The sequence below is a fragment of the Carya illinoinensis genome, chromosome 5 (assembly GCF_018687715.1).
Source record: "Carya illinoinensis cultivar Pawnee chromosome 5, C.illinoinensisPawnee_v1, whole genome shotgun sequence".
Taxonomy (NCBI): Eukaryota; Viridiplantae; Streptophyta; class Magnoliopsida; order Fagales; family Juglandaceae; genus Carya; species Carya illinoinensis.
In genome coordinates, this window is record NC_056756.1 from 41564888 (window position 1) to 41577975 (window position 13088).

The window sequence follows — 13088 nt, forward strand, 5'->3', positions numbered from 1 at the left end:
ATGGCATGCATGATCTCAGAACTACATGAACATGGCATACATGATCTGGCTATTTATTATATGGCATGCTTGACTTAAGTTATTGCATGAACAATACATGGCATACATGGTCCAAGTACTACATGAATGAAGCATGCATGATCTGGCTATTTTAATTCATAGAATACCTATCTTAAATTATTGTATGATCATATCATGGTTTCCATGTGATTTTAGTAACATTTAATCCATCAATTAACAATCCATAATAGCATAACATATATATAGGCTTACTTTCATGTAAATCATCGTAATTCATAGAAGTTCGTGAAAGCGATCTAACCTTAACTTGGCTCTTAGCGCGACGTAGATAACCATCAAAACCATATCATATTATCATACCCAATTATAATATTTACATTACGCATACATTTATATGATCATATTATTTACCTCTTAGCGCTGCTTCCCAAATCTCACGTCGTAGCTCGTGACCTATACGAGGCACTAGACGTTACTAAACTTTCTAGAAATGTGTCGTAGCAATCTAATTACTTAAAATGTTAACCATAGAGATAATTTAATAAATATTCAAATAAAAGATTACATAAGCTAATATTATTCCAAAACTCATATCATGATACTTAATATTTTGTGCAAACAAATAACTTAATAATTTTATAAAAACTAGTTAAAGGTTAATTGGAATATGAACTATGATAATAAGCTGAAACAATATAAATGTTTTCCATAAAAACAAGTCTGACTAATATATTTATTAAAGTAAAACAGTATGCTAATTTATAAAAAAAAAAACAACCTGCTTTACATAATAAATATTTTCTGGAAATAGAACAGTAAAACAAGCCTACCCAAATTAAACAAGTCCAGTTAAAAACTAAGTCTAATAGGTTTATTATAAAAAAAAACTAGGCCCGACACCCTTATAAAGGAAACTCTTGGTTAAAAGCCTTAAAGCCCAAAGGCCATAGTAAGAAAAGAATCTGGTTACGTTCAAAGGGTATAAGCGAAGGGTCAAAGGGCTTACAAGTAATTATGGAAGCAATGAAGGGGCTTTTTGGGATGTCTGGAACAAAACAATTAAAACGAAGCACTACACTTACGGAAGTGGCTCCCAGACGCAACACTTGAAGTCTGAAACCCAAAATAAAGACAGAACCAAATGGCTGTGAGATGCTTACCGAGAGGAAGATGAGGCAACAATGGCTCTGGGTGGCTAGGAGTGACCAGCAATGCCACTGGCCTTCTCAGAAAGGTGGTGCTACCCAAGAGAATGAGTGAGAGAGCTGGAGGGAGAATCTGTCTAGCCGACAGAATAAGGGGAGATAGGAGGATGGTGAACGGCAGTGGGCTTGCCGGAAAGGAGTGGGTTTGGAGGGGTAGGGCTGGTCGACAATTTCTGTTGTCGTGGGGAGGTGGTCCAGCGTCCTTTGTGGTCGATGAAAGTGGTTGGGAAAAATGGAGCCTATGCGTGTGAGTTTTTCTGCATATCTTTTGTGTGCGAAGAGTCTGAGTATATAGTGGGGTTTTATGGAGAAAGGTTTCTTATTTACGTGGTCTTTAGGAGGAGTTTAAATAGGATCTGATTTGGGTGTTGTTCTGATCTCAGAATCTTTTTGAAAAGAATTTGAAATCCATCCAATAAAAACAAAGAATACAAGATAAAGGAAACCTCTTTAAAACTCTACTTAATCTGGTTTATTATCTCATTTAACAAATAAATAATCATAAGCATCTGAAGATAAATAAATAAGTAATTAATAAAAAGAATAAATAAAATAATAACATAAATAAATAATTTCTAACTGAATTAATCTAAGGTCTTATTCTAGGTTCGTATGTTACAATCTCACATCAGCACCATCTCTTCTCTGTGACAATTTTGGAGCTACCCATCTTAGCTTCAACTATGTTCAACACTCACGCATGAAACATATTTAGATTGACATTCATTTTGTTCGTGACTTGGTTCAGTGTGGAGCTCTTCATGTGCGGCATGTGCGTACTCAGGATCAGCGTGTAGACCTGATGACAAAGCCTCTGTCAAGACAACGTACTGAAATACTTCGTCACAAGCTTCGACTTGCCAATGGCAGCACAATCTTGCGGGGGCGTATTAAGGAATGTTCCATGGACCAAGTTATTCTATAGATCAAGCCAAGACACAAGATCAGATTATGATTTCTGACCGTTATAATTCTTTCATTCATTGTAAATTATATTATTCCATGTATAGCACCAGCTATGTATTAGTCTAGCATAATTTCTGTACTTGCCTTAAATAATTCTCTATAACTAGTGTATTTAATAGATTGTATGCATCAATGAAAATTAAGGTGTTTTTCATTGAAACTGTGTGCAGTGTATTTCTCTTTAACTCTCATCTCATCTTATTATCTTAATATCTAAATTTCACAAACATAAATACTTTTTAATTTCAAATATTCTATTTTTTTTTATCTACTCATTTCCCAATCATTGCAACTTTCACAACCTTCCAAACAAAATACAAAAACCAATTCAACTTTTTCAAATCCTTGTTATGAACCTATTAGGTAGAACTCACCCTTGAAAACTGGCTTGCAAGGGAAGGTGCCTAGGGCCTTATAAACCACCAACCAATCTCATACTTGGTCGATGTGGAATCATAACAAACACCACGCTCTATAGCTGACGTCCACGACGGTCCCGATGCTCACACAGGCTGGCTGTGCGCTAGGTCTTTCCTAGTCCCGAACAAAAACTACCATGCCGACATCATCCTCCTATGTCGTACGATTGCAACTGTCGCAACATGGCCCATACATGGGGTGGCTATGATACCATTTGTTATGAACCTACTAGATAAAACTCAACCTTGAAAACCAGCTTGCAAGAGAAAGATGCATGCCTAGGGTTTATAAACCACCAACCAATCTCATACTTAGTAGATGTGGGACAAAAACAATCCCAAAACTCTATAAAATATATGAATTCTAATAATTTCATTGCTATTTATAGATTATATCATCTCATCTCATTATCCAAACGAGTGTCTTTATTTACTTTTTGTTAAATACAAGGTTAGCATGTGTAGTTTGTCTTGATATACAATTTGCTTATCTGCTTTTTAATTGAACTTTTGACTCCGAGTGGTTGTAATATCGAACAACGTTTGCTTCTTCATAATTTCACTAGCATACCATTAAAGACTCCACATCTTGCATAAATCTTGTAAATCCCCTAAAACCTGTTTCTTCTTTCTTTCTCGACGAGAACAGATCGTGAAGAGCGATTTGGTTCCCTTTATTTGCAGCATCGCCCAGATTTTAAAAGCAGATTGAATTTCTCCAGGTTTTTTTGCAACGCTAATTCAGATTTTGATCTTGTATTCGATTTGTTCTCTCATAGGAATTTCAAAGATGAGTTTTTTTACTTGCTATTACACTGAGACAAATTAAGTGGAACTTTGATACAGGAGTTGACGATCTTTGTCGAGTAATTAGGTGCTTATTTGACAGATTTTGTGGTTATACTAGGCCAAAATCATTGATCCTTCTAGAGTTTCAAAGTTGTGAAGTTTTTCTGCGCTCCACCTGTTTGACAGATTGTGCACAGAAAGTTTTGTTTTTTTCTAGCACACACCAGCTTATATTTTTCAACTCTAAGTTGCACACATTGCTAGCTGAATATTATGTGAGGAATCGGATATATGTCAAAAGTCAAATTTATTCTTTTGTTCTTCAAAGTAATGTAATTTTTTACAGAGCTACTATGTATGTCTTAAATGTTTGAAACCCCCTCTTATTAGATTGTGGATGGTATTATACATTCAGTTGTATATGTTAATTGTTTGATTTTGATGAATTTTTGTTCCGGCCTAATGTTTATCTTATGCAATTTAATAATCTATTAGAGGCAGAGGCCACTGTAAAAGGTAGAATTCCGAGAATTATGGGGTCAAAGTTTCATTTACAACTATCCGATGATCCAGTTTTATAAAACCAATTGTTTGCTTCCATCTTTCAAAAAATTCTACCCTGACCCCACTCAAGGTTTCAAAGCAGAATCAAGTGAAAGTCTGAAACCCTAGACAGAAAATTGGAAGTAGACGATGCAGCAGAGAAAATCAGCTTCTGGGAGACCTTCTGGGACAGATGGCTAAGATTTTTCCTATCGGATGGTCGTCGATTCACGTAAATCCTGTGCAAACCCTTAAGGCTTCTAACGAGGAGCATTATTGTTCTTCGCTATAGCTTTTCTATGTAAATAAAGAATAAACTAGATTTAAATTTTAATCTTATTTGGATCTTAGGGTATCAGAAGGTAGCTTCAGGAAAGTCTCGTCTCTCCTCTCTGATTTTCACCCAGGTACAGTACTCCCTCTCAATGTTTGCTTTCTACACCATTACCAATTATAATAATGTTTTATTTTTCTGTATACATTAAGGGTTTATGCATATGATACATGTAGATAGTGGCTCCTAATTTCTAAGAAACTTTGAACCTTCTTTTTTAAATTGTGCAGCTGATTTTTGAAAGTGGTGGATGTAGGAGCAAAAGTTTTTGGATTTTGTTTTTCTAGTTATAGACTTTATTTCTTTGAGCGTGTTTTTGTTTTTTTACGTAGAAATATTATATAACTCTGTTACCTGCATTATATCAATTGCCAGTTATTTGGCTAGATGGTTAAATCTTTATTTTAAACTATTTTTCTTCTTTCTTTCCTGATTGATGCGGGCAACAGGTTAATACCCATTTCCCATGGACAATAAAAGATTGTTGCTTTGACTAAATTGGATACAGGTTGATCTAGGTCAACAGATGGATTGATGATTGGATTCATATTGTAACTTCAGTTGCATAAGAAAAAAAAAAAAAAAAATAGTTTGATTTAGTCCACAGAAACTTGAATGGTGTTACCCAAGATGCACTAAGTTTGACTTGTGGAAGATTGGATATAGACTAGACCACTTCAGGTATTCTATGTTTTAAAACCTTAGGAGAGAAATTTTGGCTATTCAATTGAGGTGTTATAGTTCTTTGCTTTAATTCTATGATATTGCAAACAGTAGTAGTGGTGTTACATGCAAGTGATTACTCATATCATTTTTGTCAAGTGGCTACCTTTGTATTTTCTATTGATGGATTTGCATTGTTTACTACAGGCTGTGATTCAAATAATTGAAACTGTATGCACAGTTCAGTCAATCTCAAAGGACGATCCTGATAGAATTGCTATTTTCGCTGTTGCTGTTGGGTTTGTTTCTCTGATACTAGGGGAATTAGGTAGCTGACCATATTCTAAATATTTTTTTTCAAGCTACAATATACTTCGCATCTGTTTTCAATTGTTAGATATTTAGTCCTGTTGTGTTGTAGGTTGAAGACGTAGTTGAGTGGGTTTGTTAAAAATCTACATGGTTGGATCTTCTACCACAATACTTCTCTGGCTTGCTTGTCTTTTTAAGAGCAATTTTATGTTAGAGGTAAGAAGGTTTTTTTCTAACCAATGTTGGTTATTATCGAGAACTTTAAAAAGCAATCAAGAATGTTGAACGTTGAAAGAATCAAGGAAAAAAACAGATAAAGAAAAAAGAATTGAGCAAAAAAGGGTAGAGCAACAAGATAGAGTGACCTTTAAAAATTAGTTTTTCTTTTATATGACAGGATGGAGTTATTAAGTCAGAATCTGGAGTAATATATTAAATAGTTAAGAGGTCCTATCATTTGCATACATATCTGAGCTCATTATGGATATTGCATCCCATAAACACTGTCCTAATTTTAGTTGTTAGCAATGCACTAATGCCATGTAGGTCTCCAACTCTTTTACTTAGGAGATTTAGTACGAGAAATTATGATGTTTAACTATGCTGCTTTAACTTTGAGACTAAAAGCTTGTCATATGTTTGCTTTTCAAATATACTTCTTGTGAGTACAAGAAAACATCTCATTACCTGAATTTGGGGGTAAATAAAGTAGTTGAAGCATCACCAGTCATTGGATGCCACATAAACTAAATTTATACTTTTGCTCAGTCAACTTAACCACAGTGTTCACTAAACACAAAACCCCCTAACCACAATGTTCTAGTTTGATTGGCCTTTAAATGGAAGTAGTTAAATTGAAATCAGTTATTTTGTAGTTATCCATATCGTGCCATACCAACACCATAACATGAGCAAGCCAAGTCTCCCTTAGCTTAATAGATTTCTTTGGCTCTTGATCTCCTCCCCAAGTTTCACATTCTTTAATTTTGTAACTCCATGAATATCTGTTACTCAACAAACATTTGAAAAAATTGCCAATGGGTCGGGCTTTGTATGTTTCCAAATATCTGTTCAAATGTGCACGTTGTAGCTCTGTGATGTCATTGTGGTAGTATGTATAAATGACAGTAGTTATACTCTGATTAAATATGGGACATAATATACGTGTATGTAAAAAAGAGATGTGCTGCATGCTGTGAAGCTGCTAAGATGATTGCAATTAGTAATAGTAAATAATATAATCGAACTTGTGATTTATCACTTCTATCCTGTGGAAAGATTGTCTCATCTGTCCAGGCATTAATAAAGTCACATATCCCCGTTTGGATGTTAAGCTGAGTTGAGATGAGTTAAGTTTTTTATGAATAGTAGTAAGTTGATATGGTGGAGTGAGTTTTGCGGGGCCCACCTAAAATGAGTTTAGATGTATTTGAATGTTAAAATGAATTTTGATGTATTTATGAGAAGTTGAAAAAAGTTGTAAGTCCCATGTGTAAAGAGGTTGAGTTGAAAAAGGGTGTGGGTCCCACGTATAAAGAGGTTTTAAGTTGAGATGAGTTTAGTGATTTGAGAGTTGGGTGTTTGAATATTAGACTTAAGTTAAAATTAAACTAAACTAGTTGAACTTAGTTCAGTCCAACTCAGTTCAGTTCAGTCAATCTCCAAAAATGACTATGTCTATGGTTGGTGGAAACAGTTAGTTACTGTCGAACTTCGTTTGTTATTTCTGTTGAAATGCCCTGATTTTGTTTGAGATTTCTGAATAGGTTATCCGATATCCAAGTAAATGGGAAACAAAGAAGTTGGAACTTCTGGAGACTTCTCTTGTTCTATTTGGTGAGTTCTAATATATAATGCTGATTATATAATCATAACTAATGGTTATTTGACATCTAAACTGCAAGTTTAATCTCCTCTGTTGAACTTTCCCAGGGTTTCTGGTACAAGTATTTACAATTGGCACAACAACATCTCTTATAGGTAACATGTCCCCACCCAAAAGGGCCTCTTAACTGATGCTTGTAACTACAAGTGACTCCCCATGTCAACGGGTGAAGTTTTTTGGGTGCGTCATGATCCACAAAAATCACGAAAGACTTGATTTTATAGTTTTAGTTCTTTCATTAACTAGCTGAGATCCATCCTTAAGAAAGAATGTTGTAATTCCACACTCGCGCTCTGTAAAACAGCATATCGATCAATATAACAATTATTAAAATTTAAAATAGAATATTATGGTTAAGTTAGTAGTAAAAATAAGATTCAGTCCTCTTATATTTCTTAATGATGTCGTTTCTTTATTTTTTGTGGGGTTAAGTGTAGTTATATATGGTTGTGACTTCCGTGTGTACGAGACTGCAACTCATTGCGACAAAAAAAAAAAAAAAAAAAATCTCATGAAGAGCTTAGCCTCATCCTAATTGAAGAGCCACAGTACATGCGGAGGCTATCACAGATCGATCACAACCAACGCTATACATACAGACCGAATATTCCAAGCATAAAGTGAACGACAACAGATTATATGATGCCGCAGAAGCATCCACACACTATTTTTCTTATGAGTTAATGCACGTATGTACAACTAATATACATTAATATAATCTCACTATTTTAATTCTTTAAAAAAAAAAATTATCACTATAGAAAATATGTTTTGTATGGATACATAAGGGAAGGGAGTATTACGTACAAAAAATGGGATAAAATGTAATTGAATTTTTCTCCCATAAATTACCATATTTTCTCCGTTTTACTTGTAAACTTAAATTCCCTATAATCTTAGACTTCATTTTGAAATTTCTGTATCAGTTTCTTATTTTTCGAAGTTTCAAAAATTAGGATTTATTCGAATGAAGTAATAGTTCATGTAGGGGTAGGCAGCGGGGCACTGCACCGCACCACATCCACCCGCCCTCCACCACTCTACTCTATCTGGGCAGCACGGGCTACTTTGCTGTTGGATGTGGGGGTAGGGTGCCCTACCTGCATCCTTGAAAGGTAGTGGGGTTGGGGGGCGGGCTGGGCCTATGTCCCTCCCCCCTCCCCAAAAAATACCCTGCATCGTGACCCACCCCTACAACACAATCCAAAATATTTATAATTATATATAAATATATATATTTATTAATAAAACAACATCATTTTGGAGTTAGGTTTATTAACTTAAACCTAAGCCCCCTTTCTTTTTTCTCTCTCTCTTTCATCTTTGGTTCTCTCCTCCCCCCTTCTCGGTCGCTATCTCTCTCTCACTCTCACTCTCGCCACTGCGCCTCCTCCTCCTCCTCCACTTTTTCTTCTTCTCCTTAAAGGATGAAAGGTCATGTAAACCCATGGTCATGAATGGCTGTGGGTTTGCGAAAGGAACCACGGCCATGGATGCGATTCTTTGTAGAGTTTGAACTCATATATGTTAGGCTGTATTTGGATGCTATGGTAATCTCAAATTATTTAAGTTGATCTATAAATAGTAATATTTTGTATATCCTATTAAGATGTGTTTAAATATAAATAAGTCGAGATATGTGTTTGAATGTATAAAGTGGATTGAGATAATTTTTAACTTTTATAAGAAGTTGAAAAAGTAATGGGTCTCATTAATGATTGATTTGAGATGAGCTGAAGTGATTTTTTGGGATGCTTAAGTTTACTAGTTTAGGATTATTTTTTTTTCCCAATTTGTTGTAATTTGTAATTTGGATTTTTTTAAGTGTTTTCAATTGTGACAGTTGTTTATTTGACTTGGGTGGGCAGTGGATAGAGAGGCAAACAGACCAGGATCTAATTCAACACCGATATTCGAATGTGGGACTCTGTCTAATATGGAGTTGGATACGAAGAGCCAAACCACCCCCAACCGCCCATGCCAGGGGCGGGGTGCGAGAAGTGCACACCCTCACCCCTAAGTTCATGCTCGAGAAATTATAAATAATCTAAAAATAAGAAGGAAGATGTTACCAAGGTAGACACGTGCATGCACTTTATAGGATGGCACATTGGGCCAATGGACGATTGGGGCCTCACCGATCTTATCTAACCAACGGTCCATTAATATTTAAACGGCCGGCTTCTCACATACCTTCAAATTCAATTATAAAACCTCTTTTTATTTTTAAGTTTAATAATTTGGAAATACATGTTTTTTTCAAAAAAAAAAAACATGGAAATGCATGTTTGAAGACGACGGTTGTAATTATTCTATAACAAATGCATTTCCAAATTATTAAAACTTACAGGTGAGAAGTAGTAGTCAACTTAGTGTTGAGAAGAGTTGAAGAGCAACTGATGATTAATAATTTGATGCATCGATCACAGACCAAAATTGAATGATCAGGTAAAGAATTCAGTTGATTTTTGACTGTCACTGCATGCCGTATATATAGTGTTGCTCTTGCTCCGTAAGAAAGTAGAAAAATTTCTCTCTTAATTTTATGTGTCTGATCTCTTGATTAGTGAAGCATGGTTTCTAGCAGTAACTGGTTTGAACTATTAACAAAGAAAAAAAAAAAAAAACAGAGTTAGATGATCATACTTTACCTTCAATAGCTACAATAGTATAAAAAAAAAAAAAAAAAAAAAAAAAAAAAAAAAAGGAAGTATATACATAAATTAAAATCCATGAAAAATAAAAGAAAATTAAGGTACTTTAAATAATTTCATATATGGCCAATAATTAGCGTAACAAACAATCTACTTTTGAAACAAAGCCTAACTCTTGTGGCAGTTAAGACAAATATAAATGATTAAATTTAACTCTAACTATTAATTTCAACTTTTGGAACAATTGATGATTTTGTATGGTAGTAAAATAGAAATCTTAATCTTGAATCTTGGCTCTACACTTCATCCATTTAATTAAATATGAGCCTATAACCTGCGCAATGTGCAGATCGTTATTTCTACTGAATTTTATAATTTTAAATAGTATTTTATACATGATCCCTTTCACAACTATTAAAAAAATTGTATATCAAATATATATAAAATAGAAAATGAATATGTAAAAGAGTTCACTTTACTAATAAATATTTCATAATCAATTTATAATATTAAAAATGTAATATATATATATATATTAAACAATGTAAAATAGATTTCAATTGAAAGATCCAACTGTTTCAACTGTTTATATACAGATTTCACAAATAAATGTTTTTATACAGATTTTCCAAGGCTCGAATAAATGTGTATGTTTATATACATTCAATACCGGAGGGAAGAATTCTCTTTGTGACTATACATTCAATAAGAAAAGCATTCGGTATTATAGCTAGGAACTATATACATAGGCTCGTATAGCTTAATAAAATAGCCCACGCACGTTCCTAGCTATGCATAAACAAACCCTCGCACACATTATATACATGCATACATACAGATCGATAGATAAATGAGGACGTACTCATGTGGTTTATGTTTGGCTTTCAGTTTGCACCCTTTTTTTTTTAAACGTAGCTTTCAATTATAAGTAGTATGAAAAAGATGCAATGATCAGTAATTGTCAAAAATTAGACAACATGCAATCATGCATCGAACAAAATGATCTGTGATAGAGTTTGAATGTGCACAGATGTATGTTGCGAAGGAAACAATTATATTGCCTTACAGAAAATACACAAATCAGTATCACATATATACAAGACTTTCCAAATCTATTCTAGGAAAGTAGGGTAAAAATAAGACCGTATCTTCTAACGGTTACAAGCTTAAAACAGAGTCAACTTTCCTTAATGTTTCCTAGCTAATACAAGCTTGATTATTGACAGATTTGCTGCTGTTAAAATCTTCAGCTTGATTTAAGGAATTATCCTTTATACGCCCCCGCAAGATGGAGTCACCATCGGTTACTCCAATCTTGTTTCTAAGAGATTCAGTTCGCTGGCGTGAGAGGGGTTTTGTCAACAGGTCAGCTAGCTGATCTTGGGTGTGGACATGATGAACTTGAAGGGTACCTTTTTGCACAATATCACGCACAAAATGTAGGTCAATCTGAATGTGCTTCATCCTTGAATGTTGAACTGGATTGAAACTCAGATGCGTTGCTCCCAAGTTATCACATAAAAGCTTTGGAGAGTTTGAAATAGAGAATCCAAGTTCAGCAAAGAGAGCTAGAAGCCATAATGTTTCAGAAGCAGCATTGGCAAGGGCTCTATATTTAGCTTCAGTAGATGAGCGTGCGACAGCCCGTTGTTTTTTTGAACTCCAAGAAATAGGATTAGAGCCAAGAAAACATATATAATCTGAAGTGGATTTTCGATCATCAAAGTTACCTGCCCAATCAGCATCTGAGTAGGTGAGAAGATTGGATGTTGAGCTCCTGCGAATATGAATCCCATGGAAAATGGTATGCTTCAAGTAGTGAAGTAACCTTTTTGCAGCTGACCAGTGAGTTGTTGTGGGCTTATGCATAAACTGAGACAACTTGTTAACAGCAAAAGATATATCCGGTCAGGTGAGTGACAAGTATTGCAAAGCCCCAATTACACTTCGAAATTCAGTGCTATCAAATGAGGAGGTGCCATCAATTAGCTTGAGTGCAGTGCTGGTTGACAGGGGAGTGGTAACATCTTTTGCTCCATGCATATTGGTCTTTGTCAATAAGTCCCTAATATATTTATGTTGGGACAAAAAAAGACCTGTTGTAGTGGGAATAACCTCCATACCCAAGAAAAAGTGTAGCTGCCCCATATCTTTTAAGGAGAACCGAGTGCCAAGTTGAGCAATAATGGATGAGACAAAGCTGTGATCATTTCCAGTGATAACCAAATCGTCTACATACACCAAGAAGTAGCAAGTGACAGAGTTGGTTTTATAAATGAACAAAGAGGAATCTGCTCTTGAATTCTCAAAACCAAAGTCCAGAATGGCACTTTTTAGAGCTGAATACTATGCTCTTGGGGCTTGCTTGAGGCCATAGATGGCTTTGTTTAACCGACAAACATGATTAGGTTTTGTATCATCTTTGAAACCCGGAGGTTGAATCATATATACATCCTCAGTCAACATACCATGCAAAAACACATTATTGACGTCAAGTTGTCGCAATAACCAACCTTGAGTAACAGCAAGAGTTAAAACAGTCCTAATAGTAGCTGGTTTCACAACTGGGCTGAAGGTTTCCTTGTAGTCCAAACCTGGACGTTGGTTGAAGCCTTTTGCAACTAGTCTCGCTTTAAAGCGATCAATCGACCCATCAGCTTTTCTCTTAACCCGAAACACCCATTTGCAGCCAATGGGGTTACAGTTTTTGGGTGGAGGAACTAATACCCATGTGCCGTGTCTCATTAGAGCTGTAAGCTCCTCAGACATGGCATGTCTCCAGTGAGGATCAGTTAGTGCTTGACTCACACAGCTGGGTTCAATGGTATGGGGAATAGGATGTTTGGTGACAGCATGAAATTGCTTAGGTTTGTAAATTTGGTTCATCGACCTGGTGACCATGGAATGTGTTCTTTGTGGTTGAGATACATTCGGAACAGTAGAACCAGGTGGTGAACTTGGTGTGAAACTTGGAAGTTCCGTGTGAGTGTGTGTAGGAGAATGGCCCGTGGAGGGCAAATTTCCGTTTGTTTGTTGGGAAGGTCCAATCGGGTGGGTGTGAGAAACAGGGGCATCCGTGTGGTTTGAGGGTGAGAAACCCTCATCCGGATGCAGAACCAGTGGAGAAGAACATGAAAAATGTGAAGGTAACGATTCAGAAACAACAGGGGGAAGATCAGATGCATTACCTGAAGGTGATGCGGAAGCAGTGGCACGATCCGAGTTCACTGGTGGCGGTCGCGGCAGAGTGGGCACACGGATGAGTGGAGCAGCAGTCAAGGACGACAAAGGGGATGG

General features: G+C 35.7%; 1 pseudogene; it reads left to right on the forward strand.

Annotated features, from left to right (window-relative positions):
• Positions 1–2912: 2912 nt before the first annotated feature.
• LOC122308949 lies at positions 2913–7539 on the forward strand (annotated as a pseudogene).
• Positions 7540–13088: the final 5549 nt, after the last annotated feature.